Consider the following 9,339-nt stretch of genomic DNA (forward strand, 5'->3'; position numbering starts at 1 on the left):
GTTATCTTTTAGGATCATTTATGCTGTGGGATTAAAACTCATGACAAGAGCCTCTGAAATCTATGATTCAAGAATATCTGTGTTTTGGTGGTAGGCTCAGAGTAAACACCATCACGGATGCTGTTGTTTTTATTTATTTTTTCTAGGACATTAGGTGCTACTTTCTGCAACTTCCTTTCCATGTTTGATTTGACAGATTTTATTGATCTATCTTTAACATGGATGCACTTTTCTGATGCAACTCCAAAATAATTTGTGCCTAGCATGATGGGGCCAACATAGAGTTCTCTGTGGTCTTGTTCATTCAGTTTAAAGTACACAAATCATAATTGCAGTAAAAATAAACACAGGAGGTTTGTTTAAAGGAAACTTTTGGTCCCTAACCTTAATTTACACCTTGCTAGATATTTTTGTTTGCATCTGCCATCTTAAGACAGCATACGTTATTTTGGTTGGTTGAACTGGAACTTGAAAGGAACTTGTACTGCTTCTCATTTGTATTTATATAAAGTGTAACTTAACATTGGAGACATTTTGAGTGTTCATATGTTCTCATTTGAAGGGCTGCCATCTTTTATTTGTTCTTGGGTCCAATCCAGTCAATCACATGAACTGGAACTTCAAGGAGGCACAAACTGATGGCATGTCTCATTAGACTGAAATCAGAAGCATGGTGACGCAGATTTGGATCTAAACCCATGTCATCCTCTCATTGTCTTTGGGTTGGTTGTTGTTGGTTTTGAACTTTTGAACTTCGAGGGCAGACAAAAAGTGCTGCCAGTGTTGTTTGTGCTCCTGCCAAACACAATCTGGCAACCATGCCTGACTGAGGCTCTAATGAGTGTACTTGAGAGGGTTAGAATCTTAGAAAAAATAAACGAGCCAGAGAGAAACAGCGCACATGCTCTGTTAGGAACAGAATAGGTGGAGATATTTTTTTGTTCCCGGATACTCCACAGAACACAAGCAACATGAAAAGAATCTCAAATAATGCTAAAAATACTTAATAGATGCTTTTGAATGCCACAACAGATATATGCAAAGAAGCACATAACCAGTGGGCAAACAAGCTGGCAAAAATGTAACCAGTCTTTTCAGCCACACTAATATCTTGTTATGTAACATTTTCATTATGGGAGGCCTGGAACAGGTGATTTTCTAGAGCTCACAGACTTCCTTTTGGACCTGACACTTTTAGAAACAAAGCAGAAGAAGACATTTGATCAAGTTTCCATTTGCCTACAGTTACCTTCCCAAAATACGTGACAATATAAAATCACATCAAATCTGCATTTGCAAGAATGTAGTATGTCCATGCTTATTTTTGCTTACTCATTTATTTATTTTATTTTATTTTTACCATTGCTCAACAATTCTATAACTGTTCTTTCATCAATGTTTGCTTAAACTAGCTTCCAGTAAACTAATTTAATACCCAAATGAAGTCACAATCACAATATTATTGTGATAAATTATAGAAATTGAGTTAAAAATAATAACAACAAAATGCACGGTAAACTGAGTTTGGCTGATAGTCTCCGTTTGACAACTGAATTACCCAAAATAAATGTGCAGAAAGGTCCAGAGACTCCATTCCATAAATATGCAAAAAAGAACAGTTACAGCTTATCATGTTGTTATTATTATAATCATTTAAATATGTCACCAATACCAATGCACTGCTACACAACTTTTTTCCACATTTTCAAACCGAATAAAAATATCTGTAGAAGCATATTTGGTTTTCTTTTAATTAAAACAAAGGATGCTGTTAACCTCTCTTGTTAGTGTTGATTGAGCTGTTGTAAGATCAAAATAACCACTTGGGAGAAGTCTCTATAACTGCATCACTAGATAAAGCAAAAGCTTAGATAACAATACATCAGTAAAAACTGATTTTCCCTGAGAATCATCATATGAAATATGATGTAACAGAAATGTAGCACAGCAATGCTGCATCTGTTTTAATCACAGCCATTTAAGGTCGTATTTTAATTCAGTTTGATTACCTGAAATTGTCTATAAGACGGCATCAAGTTGCATTACTGGAACAGATACCGTCTTTTCACGAACCAAACACTATCGGGGTGGACTTACAGACACGTGAACGGATCAATGAACTGATTAGACTCAAATTGCAGAGTCTTATTCAGTGACCTGCAGAATCAGTGGGATTGCACACCGAAGCTCCTCATTAGTTCCTCTGCTGCCGAAAACATGTTATTTATGTTCACTGAATGACTTTATACTAGTAAAATGAAGAACACTAACATTTAACAAAAGGTAAGCTAATGTCATCATCATGATCTGGTGACATAGAGCTAAATGTATTTTTTTGTTTTTTGCTTTTTTAGAAAAGTTAATGTATTGATGCAAATTCAAACGGGAGTTCAGACAGAACTTCATAGATTTGAAACACAAACACAGAAATTCCTCCAAAAATGTTGAAGTAGTTGCTGGAGGATGATTATTTAACTGCAAAATGACACAAGTGGTTGACTTTTATATAGGAGCATGTCCAGAATACAAACAGCTGGCAATGATTTGCCAATCTGTCAGTCAGGTTGCCTCCCACCAGGAAACAAGTGCAGCCACCTTGCAACCAAAAGTGGTCAACCAGAGGTTGTTGGTGTTGCACGGTAAACCTCTGAGAACCCAGTTAGTCACCACAATTATTTGCCAAATGTGAAAAAAATTCAGTCAAAAACTACCAGGCTGGTTGCCCTGTTTAAAGCTAGTGTGAGTGAGAGATTATGAACAGTTTATGAGACAGAGTGATGGTAATCAAAGAGGTGTTGGGACTTCTGTTAACTGGGCTGAGGCCAGTCTGTCTGTTTTAATACTACTTTTTGAGTGACTTCACACTAGCAGAAAATAACCCTGCTAACCCTGCACACTACTGCAGATTCAAAATAAAAACTCCCCCCAAACAAACCAGTATTAAGTGACACTGGGAATAGCTCCACTTTTGTTTGCACCATAACACATATGAAATATAGATTTTTCTTGAAGAGAAAACCCCCTGCAATCTACGGGTAAAGGGTGTCATAAATCTCTGAGACAATTTTCTGACTCTAGGATTAAATATTACTTAACAGAAGATGTTGTTTAATTAGTCTTAGGAGAAGAGCTTGTACAAGACAGGAAATAGTTTAAGTCTTTTCTCTCTTTTCTACCACCTGCTCCCCTTCAGTCAGTCTTATTAGCAACATGATGTTAACAGCTTCCACCCTGTCATTTAAATTTGTCTCGTGGATGTCTCCATGCCAAACTCTGACTGTGTGTAGGAAACAGGCACTAAGCTCTGAAACGAATTTAATTTGATCTGAGTGGATTGATTGATTTACAAAAGTAATTGAATAATTGTATGATTACATGGTGAGAAAGCAATAGGTAGACAAAGGTGGAGTGAGAAAGTAAAAATGAGACATCCTTGAACTGGGTTGAGATCGATTGTGTCAAACCGAGAGGAAAATGTGTTCTCCCCACGGAGAAGTAAAAGGACTAAAGGACAAAGAGGAGACCGGAGACTAGAGGGGCAAGAAGGTAAAAGGGTTCTCGCGATAAACAAAGCAAAAATTGCACAAGTACTCAAGAGAGCACTAATTCAAACACACACAGGGGAATACACTCATCATGGTGTGATTGTGTGTCTGTGGGCACAACTTTGACATTTACAGTGCAAAAAACTCAGACATTTAACTTTTAGAGACTAAAGACTGTGTTTCTTTTTTGGGGCTTCTAATTAGACCAATTTGTCTTCTTTAAGCTTTTCAATAAATATTCTATTCCAAAGTCTTAAAGGTGGGCACAAGCTGCCTGTTCACCACTTTGACTTTGAAGGAAGGCTTCAAGATGGCCCACTTTGAATGCTACCAGTGTTTAAGTGCTTTCTCACACATTTATGAAGCATTTCTTCACGCTTTCTGTTAGATTACAAGCATGGACACTTTGCTTGAGGGAAATATAACAACTTACAGCACTTAAGATGAAAATCAAGAATAACTGAGACAGATTGGCCATTCAACATACTTTGGAACTGACCAAATGAAAATATGATGGAATATTAGGACCACATATATTAAGAAAAAATAATTTAAAAGTCACATTTTTCTTCTAATTTAGAGTAGAGGGAAGAATTTGGGAATTTTATTGATAGTCTTCAATTGCAGTTTGCTTAAAATTGGTAGTTTTTTTTCTTTCATTTTCAGTCTAAAACTGAAAAAATAAAACAATATTATGTCTGATTTATTTGTTTTTATTATTCTTATAACATTTATACCACACACACACACACACACACACACACACACACACACACACACACACACACACACTTATAACCATACTAACTTTAAAGGCTACACAACAAATTACAATTATAAAATCCTAAACGATCTACTTTAAACCCCATGATGAAATATACCCACACTTTAAAAACAGTTATAAAAGTGTATTTGTCTTTGGTCACATGGTGTACAAAGCAGGAAACTGAACTGTGAACTGTGACAGCCGCGGTCACTGACTGTCAGTTCAGAACATTCTCAGCACATTTCCATTTGTTTTGCAATTTCTGAGCGAGATCATGCTTTAAAAGTTACTTCACAAGCTGATGAATGGTCTCTTTCTAGTTCCAAAGAGACATGAGGGTACTTCCCAAAGTGAGACCCATCTGATCCAAATCAGTCATGTGGCTACAATTGCTACTATTAACCATATAATAACGTGTGGCGTGTATGGTTAACCTTTTCATTACCAACTTTTACTTACTGTTGTAAGGATATATGATAGCATATCATTAAGATAAGATGAGATAAGATACCTCTTTATTGTTTTTCAGTCATAGTGCCGATGGGACAACTAAACACAACAGAACACAACACAATAACTTGTGAATTAGAATGCAGCTGAGTGAGCACAGTGGCCCTTTTCACTGCACCCGGGCCTAGAATATGTCTTTTATCATCCTGGAATTATCTTCATCCTCGTCATCTTTAATTATCTGTGCCTGCTTCTCATGTTTAGCCTGTTTTCTATGCGTATCTAAAATCTAGTTTCTTCCCGAGTATCACGGCTCTCCTGCAGATGCTGCTGCTTCTGAGTGCTTATGTAAGATAACTTCAGGTCCAACCCCAGGTTTCGTGGCGGTTTTTCTCAGGTGCACTGCAGTGGAAACCTTTGCTGGTTTATTAGATAAAGACACAGAAAAGTGCAGCCTGCTGATAAATTTTCCTCCAAAATACTGTCACCATTCTGAAAGGCTTGGTGGGAGGATCATGAGAGTCTCAAAGACTATTCGGAGACCATCAAAACTTTGTGGCTTCCTCCAGTACTCAAGACAGTTAGCTAGCTTCTCAGCTGAGGAAAGAGCTAATCTTTGTAAGCTGATTAACCCAGTTGTTAGCATTAGTTTAATAAGATTTAACCTCAGATTTTGGTAAGCCTACTTAGCAAATTTGACTTGCGTATGCCTTTAGTTTTGCTCTTTAAGTTCAGTTGTATACTGAACACTGCTCCATAGGACAAATAGGCAGTGCTCTGTTTAGCCATGCTTAATGCTGATTAATGGAATTAACTAATTTCCCACATAAGTAATCTCTGGCTGCCTAGTTAGATATGTTTTTAAAATGTACCAGAGTCTTGATCATCAACATAATTTTAAGTGAAAAAAAAACAATGAGTCTCAGGGTTATGTTGGCATTTAAAAAGGAGAATGCACCTGCAAGCTTCTTACCTGCGCTCACACTTTTTTCAATATTTGCTTCTGTGTTTGAGTCCAGCTTGCTGAGCTGGTTTTAATAACATCTACAACTCTTTGTTTTCTGTTTGCTACCGCTGTGACTTAAAGATGTTTATTACAGCCATGATATGACGGAAAACATTCTGTTAAATTCATATGAAACCAGCCACATGAGACACGGCTGTTAATGGAAGAGCTTTAGGTCTTGCAGAACAAACCAATGACCTTTCACTTATAGATTTTGTCTCTTGACAAGCTTCCTGCTTCAATACACTGGAATGGCAGAGGGATAAAGAGAAATAACTCTGGGTCTTGTGTTATTGATTGGCAACTCGAGCATCTGGCTAAGGCTCTTTGCCAGGTTTTGTTCTTTCCTTCAGGTGGAAAAGGGCAGTGAAACCGTGTGCTGGCTCAACATCCTCTGGGACGTCTCACACATTCTTTATCCCGTTAAGCCTTTATCTGATGCTCATCACTCTTTGCATATCCACAAGAGGATCCCAGTGACCCAGTCAATGATGAACAAGACTGCTGATACTATTCACCCACCGCTCAAACACACTGACACAACACAGAGACTTAGTTCGTCTTATATTATAATCATTCTTCAGTGACTAACACGCAAGATAGGTCAAATGGGAAATCTCTAATTAAAGCACTAGCTGCTGGATTTTTTTCAACTGTACAAAGCCGTTCAAAGTGAACATCACAAGGCTGCCTGGAAATCATTCAATCTGCTTGTGATTTACTTTCAAAAGAAGTGACAAATATTAGTTTACAGCTGCTGTAAATCATGAATGAGTATTAGATATACTTTGCTCCATGGTTTGTTGGAGACACAACCTTAGCAGTTTTGCTTCTACTGCAATGCATTTGAAATCAGACAATCAAGATGTGAATGAAATGCTGTCTTTAAGTTAATTTATGCAGTATTACAAAAATGTTGCTTTTACTTTTTACAAATTACAGCCATTTGTATTTATAGTTAATGCTTATTTGTGGCTCTCTCTTAAGTTTTATCCTTAGTAACTGAAAGACATGCTCTATTAGGCTGAGATCAGGTGGCTGACTTGGGCATTGAAAAATATCTAATTTCTATGTATTAAAAAAAGTCTTTGCCTCATTATCCATTTGCAGTGTGAACCTATATCCGGTCATTTTTGCAGCATTGGTCTGAATCTGGGCTGTGAGTACAGCCTTGTCCACTTCACAATTCACCCTCCTGCTTCTGGCACCAACCACATCATCAATAAACATTAGTTCCACTGGAAGTTATAGATGGCCATGCTATAACATTGGCTCCATCATGTTTAAGCACTTTTAGATGTTTTCTGGCAAATCTGGTCTTCTTTTTCTTGAGTTATAACCTGTGGTTTGCACCTTGACACCTGCTTCTTCAAGAGCGCTCTTGACTTGGTTAGATGTTATGAGGCTGTTTATTTTTTTTTAAACCAATGAAATAATTATCTACATCATGCACTTGTATGCACTTGTGTATTCTGTGATCTTTTAGGACTTTTGGTGTTGGTGAGCAGGCCAGTTCATTCCTTTTTAAGAATGTGCCAGATTTTTGATTTGGTCACTAAGAAAGTTTTTGCTTTCGTTAGTAGGGATGGGAGTTGAGAAGGTTACCAGTCCAGTTCCTTGGACTTGTTAGTCTCCTTGGGTATTGATCCCGCTTATCGGTTCCATTTGCACTTGCGGTACAATCAGCTGATTTAAGTTTGTGTGCTGAAGGAGGGAAAACAGTGGTGCAGTCTACAGCATTGATATGGAGATATTGTCATTGTATAAAGGACAAGAGTGGAATGGTAAAGTGGAAACTGCTTCCAGAATAGAAAGAACAGCATTATGCTGCTATTACAACTTTGGCTCTTTGCTAACGCTAAGCTAGTCGAGAACCGAGAGTAATGTTAAAGCTGAGCAAATGCTCTTCCAGCCCAGCAGCCAAGCCAGACTCTGAACTTCAACAGGTAACAAACTGATGAGCAGTCAGGCTGCTGCCTCTGTTTCTACCTGTTCTTGTTTCTGAAGTAGAATCAGTTTGGCGATAGCTTTGAAGTGTCTATGTGCTGGTTTTCATCTTTGCTTTGTGTTGTCAGCTTTGTGTTCTTACCTAAAAACTAAGAGAAATATCGTATGTGTGTCCTCATTAGGATAGGGATTTGTGTTGGTGTGTGGGACTGTAGCCTACAGATTTATAGTGTTAAATGCTAATTATGAGACATTTTATTTCATGTAATTTGCAGAAAAATGCAAAAGGAATAATTACATAATGTACTGCAATACTTCTAAGAAAAGTGTTCTGTGTAAATTTTGTGTAGTAACGACCCCAACACTGATCACAACAAAGAGGAAAAATACCTCCTACACACAATCATTTGACCACACAGCATGCAATTAATTTGCAGAATGTAATGTCTTTGACATGCGATGGTGGTGACTCCCAGTGTACGCAATGAGAATCCAGTGAAAATCAATAATGAATCAAATCGATAAATAATATCGATAATGGAATCGGAATCGCTAAATCCTTATCAGTTCCCATTCGTAGTTGTCGGGTTTTGTTATTAGCCCAATAATGGCCCCTCTCTCTGGAGCTAACATCCCTTTAAGCCCCTAATTGAAAATTACAGTAAAAAGCTATAAAACACAAATTCAACCATTTGAATCAGCTTCACACATTAGGTATGGTTTAATATCAAACTAATAAGAGAACAGGCCTCACCTGACGATAAAACTGATTGTCAGTCAATTTTCCATTTACTTTCAAGCCTCTGAAAATCCTGGGACTGTGTATAAAATTTGTTTATAATAGGGAGATGCAGCAGGCACCGGATAAAACTGTATTATCCGGATTATTGCATTATAATGGAGATATTTGTGCTCTGTAGGTTCCTTGCATCTTGTTGCCTCCTCAATTCTCTCCAGCTTGTCGGTACTCCTACTCCCGTGGTTGTCGCAAAATGAAGAGAAAAGGATCAAACTCAAAATCAGGGGATTTTAATGTTGAAAAATTGGCTTTGTTCCTAAAGGATAACTTTTAAGGTTGCATATACCAACAAGCTATCACGTGTATTATATTCTTATGTAGATATTTGCATGTTTCAGAGTGCATGTACCAGAATTGTTAAGTAACTTTTTACACAACTGAGTTCTTGTGCCAAATACTCATTTATTGTTTTGTGGCTGATTGACTTCCAAGGTGCAAAGGCAATTACCTTAAAGTGCAACACCTGAGTGTTTGTTATTTAGCGGAGGCATTTATAGTGTATGCAAGGAGCTGAGGACGTCAGACAACACTTTATCAACTGGAAAAAATCGATTGTGCTCAAGAATAAGGATACATAGTATGCACTGGAGAATGACTCGGCATCAAAATGTAAAGGTTTGCAGCTGCTGTTCATCCACCATCTAAATGTGCTATTATTATGTAAATGCGTGCATCTTACCAGATCTGTAGAGTAGTCAAAGTGCAGCAGAGCAGAACCGAGTTTGAATGAGTTTGGAGTTTGGTATTCGGCCATGCTGGGAAATCACAAATGGAAAAAATGAACCTTTTGACATTGTGCCATATCAAACTCCTGATCATTCGAACT

The sequence above is a fragment of the Diplotaxodon limnothrissa genome, linkage group LG9 (assembly GCF_057381915.1).
Source record: "Diplotaxodon limnothrissa isolate DT_005_m linkage group LG9, D_limnothrissa_male_GT1.1, whole genome shotgun sequence".
Classification (NCBI taxonomy): Eukaryota; Metazoa; Chordata; class Actinopteri; order Cichliformes; family Cichlidae; genus Diplotaxodon; species Diplotaxodon limnothrissa.